This window comes from Eriocheir sinensis, unplaced genomic scaffold, assembly GCF_024679095.1.
Source record: "Eriocheir sinensis breed Jianghai 21 unplaced genomic scaffold, ASM2467909v1 Scaffold33, whole genome shotgun sequence".
In the NCBI taxonomy this organism is placed as follows: Eukaryota; Metazoa; Arthropoda; class Malacostraca; order Decapoda; family Varunidae; genus Eriocheir; species Eriocheir sinensis.
Genome location: NW_026111643.1, coordinates 1,235,333 through 1,246,874, shown reverse-complemented (window position 1 = coordinate 1,246,874; position 11,542 = coordinate 1,235,333). Strand labels below are relative to the sequence as shown.

Genomic DNA, 11,542 nt, shown 5'->3' with positions numbered 1-11,542 from the left:
GACCACCTACTTCTGACCTGAGACCGGTGCCCTGAAATGTATCCAGTGGAACACCCTTTTTTCCCCACATATATTCGCGGCATGTTTATCGAAAACGTACACGGTGAAATCCTACTGATAACGTTGCCTGAGGTAGATACAACGACTATAACATCTTTATTGTAGCCCAGGGGTCGGCAGCCTTTTGAACATAGAGTGCCAAGTCTAATTAATGACTTTTCTTTTACTACCTTGCGTGCCAGGTGTTATTTTTTCCCACATTATAAAGCGTATGTCCTATGGAAATTGAGATCATAATCATAGACATAGACTCATAGAGTATGTAGTGACCATTATAACTAAAGTAAAGTGTATTTTCCTGCACATGTATAACATAAATGTTACCTTTTTGTAGCAATTAGCATTCCTTGTAACTAAAAATATATTATTTTTTTATTTTAAATTTATACTCACAATATTAATGCGATCCTTGCCCTTGCTTCCCTTTGGCCAAAGTTGAAATTTCAGGTGAGTATCTGGACACCTTGAGCTTCACACAACCGTCAGAATGATCCGTTGTAAGCTTGCTGCGATGGGGGTTGAGGATGTGCCTCATGTGTGAAAATATCTGCTCACATTGATATGTAGATCCAAATGCTCATAGCAATGCAAAAGCTACCTTCTTCATGCAATTTAATTTATCAGGCAGTGAGGTCCAGGAACTTAATATGGAGGCTGCATGATCATTCGTACTAGTTTCCAATATTTCTCGAAGATCTTTAGATTTAGCTGACCACAATGATGAGGCCTGAAGGTCAATCAACTGCATTTCCAACTCCTCAGTTTCCATCCACTCAAAGAGAGACTCGTCCAACTCACTGTCTTTAAAGGTGTCTGGTCTGATTAAAAACGAAAACACTGGGCCAGTGTGTTGGAAATCTTGAAATCTGATTGAGGACTCGGCCTTTAATTCTTGCATGTACACCTGAAGATCAGTAGTGTTGACAGGATGAATTGCAGACAAGTTCTTCAAGTTTTTGAAGTAACGGAAAGAACCAGTTTTGATATCTGATGAGTAAACTGCAAGCTTTGCAACAAATGCCTTCCAAATATCATACAAATCCATCACTGTTTTTCCTGCACCTTGCAAGATAAGATTGAGGTCGTTTAGACGTTTGGTGATGTCTGAGAGAAACATAAGTTTCACAGTCCAGTCTCTGTCCTCCAGCTCAGGATAGTCTTGGCCTTTTCTGATAAAAAAAATCTTCATTTCATCAAAGCATTCCACAAACCTCTCCAATACCTTCCCACAGCTTAACCACCTAACACTGCTGTGCAAGGGTATATCTTTGTAAGCACTGTCCGCCTCTTCAAGGAAAGCTTGAAACTGCCTGTGCGTAAGAGAAGAGTGTGCAACAAGAAAATTCACTACTGTTGTAACAGTAGCCATCACTTTGTTGAGATCCGAGCTCGAGATCTTGGCACATAAATTTTCTTGATGAATTATGCAGTGCAATTTCAGAATGGGGTGTCCAATTTTATCCACAACCATCTTAGTAAAACCCTTGTTTTTTCCTACCATGGCAGGGGCACCATCCGTTGTAACTGCAAAAATCTTTCTTATGTCAACCCGTCTGTCCTCAAAATGATCAGTGAATGTCTTCAGTATGTCCTCTCCTTGGTAGTGCCACACATAGGTTTAAGACAGCACAGCTCCTCGTGTATCTCTGTGTCACTATACCTGGCAAAAACAGCCAAGCAGGGGAATGTCATTTATATCCACGCTTTCATCCAGGGCCACACTGAACACAGGTGTAGTTGTTAAAGCAACAGTTTGTTGCTCACTTACATTAGCAGCCATTTCAGAAATACGTCTCTCCACGGTCCTAGCTGAGACAGGCATGTCTTTTATCCTTGAGATGATCATGTGTTTGTTTGATATGCCATCAAATAACACCTCAGAGCACTCTAGGAAAGCTGCTTTTATAAAATCTCCATCAGTAAAAGGCTTTCCATGCTTGGAAATACACAGAGCTTGTTTGTAACTGGCCTCAGTTGCATTGTTTTTGTTAGCACTTAAACACATTACTTTGTTTCTCATAGCGCGATACTGCTTTCTTAATCGCTGCAGCCTTGTCTGTACTGTCCTTGAAAGTCTTCTCGTGTCTTGTTTCAAAGTGTCTTTTAACACTCGATGTGCGGCACACGACATTCTCGCAGCAGAGAGCACACACAGCACGATCATTCTGCTGAATAAATCCAAAGTCATTTGTCCATGATGACTGAAATGATCGGACATCAAGCTTGACTTTTTTCGCAGTAGCCATGGCGACAGTAACTAGAAAGAGTGTCACTCACGGCGGCTAATAGCCTCTTCCATTTAGCGTAACCCGTTTCTGGGTCGTGATCTGTAGAGTCCCTCATAGAGTCCCGACAACCTAAGATTTGGACGCCATTATTGGCCCTGTGTTTTCGCCGCGCTTTTCAAACACTAGCACACGGTCTCGCGGCGAAGACAGGGCCAATAATGGCGTTCAAATCTTAGGCTGTCGGGACTCTATCTATCAAGGGACTCTACAGATCATGACCCAGAAACGGGTTACGCTAAATGGAAAAGGCTATAAATAGTTACTGAAGCAGAAATAGCAACGTTGCCGCTGCGTGACTGATGCGTCAGCAGCGGCAACGTGTCTCATACTCGTTTACATCTCGTTGTACTCACGTATTCCTCATCGCGGGTACGAAACATTTTCGTTTTAATTCAATGTATCATAGGAAAGAATGATTTAAAATCGTTCGAAAACTTAAACTGTGATAAATGTAAGGATCTCTCTCTCTCTCTCTCTCTCTCTCTCTCTCTCTCTCTCTCTCTCTCTCTCTCTCTCTCTCTCTCTCTCTCTCTCTCTCTCTCTCTCTCTCTCTCTCTCTCTCTCTCTCTCATTATTCTGTTTTTTAGCTTTTTCTTTGCTTCTTCGAATCACGTGGCGTGCCATAGGCAAGCACTCTGCGTGCCGAGTCTGGCACGCGTGCCAAAGGTTGCCGACCCCTGAATTAAAGTTTTTAATGACATTGCAGCATGTCGAGGGTGAAAGGCTATTCTAATATTGGTGTTACTTTCTTTCAGGTGTGGCCAGGTGTTGCAACTCTCCAATAAGCACCTGTACCAATCTGGATAGAGATGTGTAGTACACAGTGTAAGGACAATTCAGTTGTCAGTCGAACATCTGTTGCCCAAAAGAGCTGACAAACACCGAGCCAAGTTTTTTTTTTTTCTTTACACTCTGGCCTATAGCGCTGGTAGGCTTTCTTCAGGGGACTGGTGGTCGACCCAAGCCCGTCATGGCGCAGGCAAGTGTTTATAGCAGCACCATTTCTTCTTGGCTCATGCTGCCCGCCGGAGCTCATTCTTGATTCACTTGGACAGTTCCTCTAGAGCTGGGGTTGATAGGTGATCTTCAGGACAGCACGTGGGTAGCCTTATGCCACTTGGCAATGACTGAAAAATCCCAGGTGGTAGCAGAAGATTTGAACCCGCATTGTCCAGAACATGGTGAACGCAGGACCTGCACACTAACCATTCAGCCACTGCCTCTCTGTTCCAGCATGAGTAAAAAATGAGAGGCCAGAAGAGAGTGGTTGATTTCAAATGGAGAAGTGTCTCGATAGGCTGGAGGAAATAGATGAAGGAAGGCTGCTCTGGAGTTAACCTGCATAAGGAATTAGGATGGTATAGAGACGAGTAGAACGTTATGTGAAGAGAGGGGCCACAGTAGAGGTGGAGGCACGCAGTTAGCAAGCTTAGAAGGGCAATCATCATGAAAATGTCTGTAGAAGACAGAGGGGCAACATTGCAGCAGAGTTTGCTATAGAAGAAGAGAGTTTAAGTTTGACTCCACCGAGTCCAAAACAGCTATGTGAGTGAAGCCCCTCCTATATGAAATGCGCTCTCCATACGAGGACAGACAAGGCCCCTGGATATCATTTGTGAGGGGTAAAAAACTGAAAGACTAATACAGAACACACAACTTCAAGGAAGCTGATTTAGGAAGAGGTGAGATGAAATTATGAGTTGAGGATAGACCAAATATGTTTATTGTTTGAGTGGACAGCCGAGTGTTGTCATAGAATAGGGAACAGATGTTCGGAATTCTATCCCTCTGTTTTTATCTCGTGTTTCCTTTCAAGCTGATCTATCTACGCTGTGGTAATCCTGCCACTGTCTTCCCCTAAGCCTATCAGCACCTGTATTCTGTACGACTATTTTATCTCCCTCTCTGAGGAAAAAGTCAATTTCTCCGCCTATCAACTCAACAAATTCCATCGTCTATTCCCTAGTCTTCGACCACACTCAGCAGTCCCCTTCCTCTACACTAAATATTCTGTCTATCCTTAACTCAAAACATTAACTGAAAACTTATTTCCTCTCTTGCTAAATCAGTGTCTTCGAGGTTATGCATTTGTATCGTTTTCACCAGTTCTATTCCCCCTCACACATGCTGTCCACATACAAGGGTCTTTTCTGTCCTCATATGGAGTATGACAGAAGTCTTAGACAAATGGTGGAAAATTCTGTAGGATCAAGGTCATGGCACGAGAGGAAGTGACATCTTGGCATACATAGATGCAGCATCCAGCTTGGATTTAAAGCTAGGATGAAGATAGCAAGAGACATACATCGCGGCAGCCTTTAATACATAGGAATACATAGGAGGAACAGACACCAGAAGACCTATCGGTCTATGGCGAGGGTGTCTGTTTACTACCGCTACTACTAGTAATCTACGTGTGGTAGGACAGGACAGAAAAGATGAAGGCTCCTCCCCACCCACCTCTCCCTCCGGCAACGTGCCGGCAGGAAATAGTTAGAAGAGAACACCATGTACCTTTAAGGAAGAAAGGGACATGGAAATTTTACAGTAAAGAGAGAAATAAGAGGAAATTACTACCCTTAACTTACACTTCTGGTAACCTAAGCTGTGGGGGAAAATGACTTCATTACATAAGAACATATGAACACAGAAACACAAGGAGAATGGAAGAGGACGAGTGGCCTACACAGGGCAGCCTCAGGATCCCCCCTAATACTCACGATGGGTGAGGTGTAGTTTCAGGGGCACAGGTGGAGGCTTGATCCTCGTTTTACCGGCGGTACTAGGCACGGCACCAGTAACCTGTCACCTTACTGCACCCACACCTCACTCCACCTGTCATGCGGACATTAACTGTTGCTTTACTCTATTGTTAACTTACGCTACTTGCAATCTAGGTTGTTGGGGAGAATAATATGAATTTAGGTTGACGTCTTGCTGTAATCTGTCTGAAAACATGCCAAGAAGGGTCAGTATAATCTTATATCCCTGAAGTACTTATCCAATGAAGACTTGAAGCTGTTGATACTCTGTGCGCTAACTACTGATGGTGGGAGTCTATTCCAGTGATCGACGACTCTATTATTGAAAAAACTTTTGCGCACCAATGTGTTACATCGATTTCCCTTTAACTTCATACCGTTGCTGCGTGTTATTGTGTTGGTGTCTCTGAAATAGACTATCTGGGTTAATGTTGTCGAATCCATTACGGTTTTGAACACTTCAATTAAGTCCCCTCTTATCCTTCGCTTTTTTAGGGAAAACATATCTAAACGCTTTAAACGCTCGTCATATGGCAAGTTTCGGAGCGCTGGAATTTGTTTGATTGCTCGTCGCTGTATCTTTTCTAGCAAAACTTGATCTTTGATAAAGTTCGGTGACCAGAACTGAACGGCGTATTCTAGGTGTGGTCTTACAAATGCTAAATATAATCTCTTCATAAGTTCGGGTGATTTATAATCAAAGTTTCTTGATATTAATCCTAACATCATATTGGCTTTTTTACTCCCAGCAGAACATTGATCACTCATTTTAAGAGTGTTACTGATAATGACACCAAGATCTTTTCCTTGTTTTACCTCGCTGAGCTCATGTCCTTGAATCTGATATTTAAAGTTAGGATTTTTTTCACCTATGTGCATTACGTTACATTTATCTGCGTTAAAACTCATTTGCCATTTTTCGCTCCAGTCGGCAAGTCTTATTAAGTCTGATTGAGTCTTTTCGCAACTTTCATTGTTCATTACCGTACCTCCTAATTTGGTGTCGTTGGCGAATTTGGCTACTTTTGATAGAATATCAGTTTCTAAGTCGTTCACGTAGATTATGAATAGTGTTGGCCCCAGGACCGAACCTTGGGGCACGCCACTGGTGACGGGTTGCCAATCCGATGCTTCACCATTAAGAACTACACGCTGTTCTCTGTCAGTGAGCCAGTCATGAATCCACGCACATAGTTGGTCGTTAATACCGTGGGAACGCAGTTTAGAAATAAGTCTAACGTGAGGAACTTTATCAAACGCTTTCTGAAAATCTACGTAAATTACGTCATATGGGCTTCGGGCTTCCCAACATGTATAAACATCGTTGAAAAAAGTTAATAGGTTGGTAAGGCAAGACCGATTACTACGAAATCCGTGCTGACTATCAGTTATCAAATCATTTGATTCAAGGAAAGTGATCATTTTATCCCTGATCATTTTTTGGAAGAGTTTAATTAGGACAGACGTAAGGCTGATCGGACGATAATTACTGGCTTGTTTTTTTATCTCCTTTTTTAAAGATCGGGGTAATATTGGCTTTTTTCAACTCGAGAGGCACAATGACCTGTGCTAATGACTTGTTGAATATTAATGTTTTGGGTAATTCTAGATGTTGACTACATTCTCTCAACACGCGAGGAGATAAATTGTCGGTGCCCGGAGATTTATTTGGATCTATTTTCTGCAGGTACGCACGCACTTCGCTGATATCAATTTCGGTCAATGCAAGCTTATGTTCTTCAGGGCCTTGAAAAATTTTCTTCGGGGCTGGAATCGATGTCATGTTCTCTTTTGTAAACACGCTACTAAAGGTTGAATTTAGGACCGACGCCATGCCTTTATCATCACTAATCGTATTGCCACTTAATAGTAGTGGGCCGATATTATTTTTAAGTTTTTTTGTTTCTTATGTAACTGAAAAATAACCTTGGATTTTTCTTGGGATCAAGTGATATTTTCATCTCATTTTCGCGTTTTTGTTTTCTGATTTTCCTTTCGCACTCTCTCTTGACATTGATGTAATTAGTATGATCCTGTGAATTATGTGACAACTTATTTTTCTTATACAGTTTTCTTTTTTCGACGATGATTTTTTGTAGGTAATTATTCATCCACAACGGTTTTTGATTAACAGTCCTTCGTGGCTTGAGTGGAATGAATTTATTTACACTCGCTGTGATTTGTGCATTAAAACGATTATACATTTCTTGAACGCTGACATTGTTGAGCAAATGATTCCAATTTACTGAAGCCAATTCGCTTTTTAGGTCCATAAAATTTGCTTTACTATAATTAGGTATTAAGAGCGAGTTTGTTCGTGCTTTTGTTTCAATATTTAAAACTCATCTGATTATGTTGTGGTCACTGGTTGCAAATGGCTCGCCTACCTCACACGCGGTTATGAGGTGGCTGTCGGTCGTGAAGACTAAATCCAGAATGTTATTTCCTCGCGTCGGCGCGGTAACTGTTTGATAAAGAAATGTATCTTGCGCAAAATTTAATAATCTAGTTCCTTCCCTGTCGGCAGATAGTGCAGACCAGTTAACAGAGGGGTTATTGAAGTATCGTGTACAGGCCCCTTGTTATCTCTCTCTACCCATGAGTATCTTTATGCATTGTCATAATTATTATAATCAGCAGCAGCACCAGCATAGTTATCGTCATTATCACCATCATCGTTGTCGTGACCCCAGATGAGCTTATTTTTCAATCTACTCTTTTTTTTAACATTTCCCAAGATTTTCCTGTGTAGTGATGAGTGCACAGCGACCGTCACACTGCCTGCTGGTGACGAGATCCTTAACAGCGTTGATTTCTTGCCTTGAACGTGTGACTTTATTCAAGTTTATTGTCTCGGTGTTGATTCATCGTTTTCCTGATTCATCTTTCAGGACTTATTATTCAAGGCCATTTTTCTACTACTGAGTTAACACCACTCCATACATACGTAGTACATAAATGTCTGTGTATCTTTCTCCTGCATGAAAGGGATAATTTTTTGTTACATCCGTCATGTGCATTTTTCACTCAGCCGTTAATCTTGCTTTATTCTTCCATTACTGTTCCTGATACTTAGTTTCACCATATTTCTCATTCATAAAACCCTCTACGAGAGAAACGACGACTCGGGCAAGAGACGCTGTTTAGTAGCAGTGACCGCGGGAGGTGTTCGGGCCAGCCCTACCAAACTGTCGTACTCTGAACATTGCATTTATCATTTTTAGGCTCCAAGACTGTCGTAACCACACTAATAACGATAGAAAATTAAAGTTATCCTTAAAACTGTTAAATATTGATGTTTTTTTTTTTTTTTTCTAGAATTATCGGTCAGAATACGACAATGCAATGCGATGAGTACGATAATTTGGCAACGCTGGTCCGGGCGTGGAGCTCGAGAACGGCTGCTTATCTAACTCTTCTGCTGCAGGTGCAAGTTATCGCCGCGACTGTTCTTCGTCGTTGCCATAACTTGTTCCTTTAAGGGTTTAGTGCTACTGTTGACGGTGAGAAAGAGCACCGATTCATCCTGGCGGCGAGGAGCACACAGAGTGACTTGGGGAGCCGCGAGAATATATTGAGCTGCCCTTTGTGCCCGAGACTTTTCAATCAGTTGTTTTTTTCTATACCGTGTACGTGTGTGTGTGTGTGTGTGTGTGTGTGTGTGTGTGTGTGTGTGTGTGTGTGTGTGTGTGTGTGTTTGATTCACGCACAGTCATCACGTGCTGGGCTCGTGATCACTATGCCCTTCTGTTTTAGGCTTGTAGCTACATATTTATGGATCTGTGAGTACTGCTGGGCCATCACACTCCATCACAGAATTTTACAACTGCGCACTCCACGCACTCCATTCTCCTTCCTCAAGGGGAACATTAACTGAAACTTGTCGGGGGCATCCTACTATAACAATTAACTGAAAATTACACATCAGCCTACCGCACTGGCGCCGGGCAGCGCAGAGCACAGTCAGCCCCAGATTATTTTTTTTTTTTTTTGTGTGTGTGTGTGTGTGTGTGTGTGTGTGTGTGTGTGTGTGTGTGTGTGTGTGTGTGTGTGTGTGTGTGTGTGTGTGTGTGTGTGTGTGTGTGTGTGTGTGTGTGTGTGTGTGTGTGTGTGTGTGTGTGTGTGTGTGTGTGTGTGTGTGTGTGTGTGTGTGTGTGTGTGTGTGTGTGTGTGTGTGTGTGTGTGTGTGTGTGTGTGTGTGTGTGTGTGTGTGTGTGTGTGTGTGTGTGTGTGCCCAAGTATACACACGGTAATCATGAGGCCGTCAGATATTTATGAGGCGTAATGGACGTTCCCTGTTTGTCAGATGGCTAAGCTGAGTCCATCCATTCTGGCTCAGTGCTCACTGGGATCGTCTTACAAGGAAACAGGTGCTCGGCGTGACACACAAATTCGCCTTGGCTGGCAGGGAACAGGAGTGACTAAGCGGTCGGCCATGCACCTCCTAGGGCGTAACGGGGTAGGATATTTCGGCAACTCAAGTCTATGAAGCCATCACTACAGACAGACGCAGACTTGTTTTTCTTCACTTCTCACACTTCATCACCAGAGCCAAAGATTCTCACTTCTCACACTTCATCACCAGAGCCAAAGATTCTCACCTCTCACTCACTTCTCACACCTCATCACCAGAGCCAAAGATTCTCACACTTCATCACCAGAGCCAAAGATTCTCACTTCTCACTCACTTCTCACACTTCATCACCAGAGCCAAAGATTCTCACTTCTCACTCACTTCTCACGCCTCATCGCCAGAGCCAAAGATTCTCACTTCTCACTCACTTCTCACACCTCATCACCAGAGCCAAAGATTCTCACCTTCTCACTTCTCACCTCATCACCAGAGCCAAAGATTCTCACCTCTCACTCACTTCTCACACTTCATCACCAGAGCCAAAGATTGTCGCTTCTCACTTCTCACACTTCATCACCAGAGCCAAAGATTGTCGCTTCTCACTCACTTCTCACACTTCATCACCAGAGCCAAAGATTCTCACCTCTCACTCACTTCTCACACCTCATCACCAGAGCCAAAGATTGTCGCTTCTCACTCACTTCTTACACCTCATCACCAGAGCCAAAGATTCTCACTTCTCACTCACTTCTTACACCTCATCACCAGAGCCAAAGATTCTCACTTCTCACTCACTTCTTACACCTCATCACCAGAGCCAAAGATTGTCGCTTCTCACTCACTTCATCACCAGAGCCAAAGATTGTCGCTTCTCACTCACTTCTTACACCTCATCACCAGAGCCAAAGATTGTCACTTCTCACTCACTTCTCACACCTCATCACCAGAGCCAAAGATTCTCACTTCTCACTCACTTCTCACACTTCATCACCAGAGCCAAAGATTGTCGCTTCTCACTCACTTCTCACACTTCATCACCAGAGCCAAAGATTGTCACTTCTCACTCACTTCTTACACCTCATCACCAGAGCCAAAGATTGTCGCTTCACTCACTTACACCTCATCACCAGAGCCAAAGATTGTCACTTCTCACTCACTTACACCTCATCACCAGAGCCAAAGATTCTCAACACCTCATCCTTCTCTCCCACTTCATCACCAGAGCCAAAGATTGTCGCTTCTCACTCACTTCTCACACTTCATCACCAGAGCCAAAGATTCTCACTTCTCACTCACTTCTCACACTTCATCACCAGAGCCAAAGATTGTCGCTTCTCACTCACTTCTCACACCTCATCACCAGAGCCAAAGATTGTCACTTCTCACTCACTTCTCACACTTCATCACCAGAGCCAAAGATTCTCACTTCTCACTCACTTCTCACACTTCATCACCAGAGCCAACATCACCAGAGCCAAAGATTGTCGCTTCTCACTCACTTCTCACCTCATCACCAGAGCCAAAGATTGTCGCTTCTCACTCCACTCTCACACTTCATCACCAGAGCCAAAGATTGTCGCTTCTCACTCACTTCTCACACTTCATCACCAGAGCCAAAGATTGTCGCTTCTCACTCACTTCTCACACCTCATCACCAGAGCCAAAGATTGTCACTTCTCACTCACTTCTCACACCTCATCGCCAGAGCCAAATAACAGGAGAGTTTAGCCAATTTCATCTCACAAGCGCCATGTTTTTACCAATAGAGCCGCGCGAAATACTAACGGATGCTGCCATAGTATAGTGTTTTTGGTGTCCTGGGTACTTCTTCGAGACCCTGACGATACCTTGAGCACAAAAAAAACACTACTGTATCATCATCAGTTTGAAATTCGCCCGGCTCTTTTGGCAACAACATGGCGCCGGTGATGAAGTTGACCAGACTCTCTCACACTTCCTCGCTTCACACCATCACCACAATCACACTTTACAACCACCATCACTTGACTCTCCTGGCCTCGTTTTTTTTTTCTTTTTCGGGGCAGCATATAGAGGCCTTTTTATTTATATATTGTTTG

The 11,542-nt window shown here is 43.2% G+C and overlaps 1 long non-coding RNA gene across 4 annotated transcripts; it reads right to left on the bottom strand.

Moving 5' to 3' along the window:
• Positions 1-10,025: 10,025 nt before the first annotated feature.
• LOC126991734 (uncharacterized) lies at positions 10,026-10,907 on the bottom strand. Of its 4 annotated transcripts, none has more exons than XR_007745795.1 (3): positions 10,864-10,907; positions 10,307-10,541; positions 10,026-10,268 (listed from the first exon to the last, which is right to left on the bottom strand). It is a non-coding gene; the product is annotated as an uncharacterized LOC126991734 (long non-coding RNA). The 4 variants fall into 4 exon arrangements; XR_007745792.1 differs by having other exon boundaries at positions 10,723-10,901; XR_007745793.1 differs by having other exon boundaries at positions 10,026-10,221; positions 10,723-10,901.
• Positions 10,908-11,542: the final 635 nt, after the last annotated feature.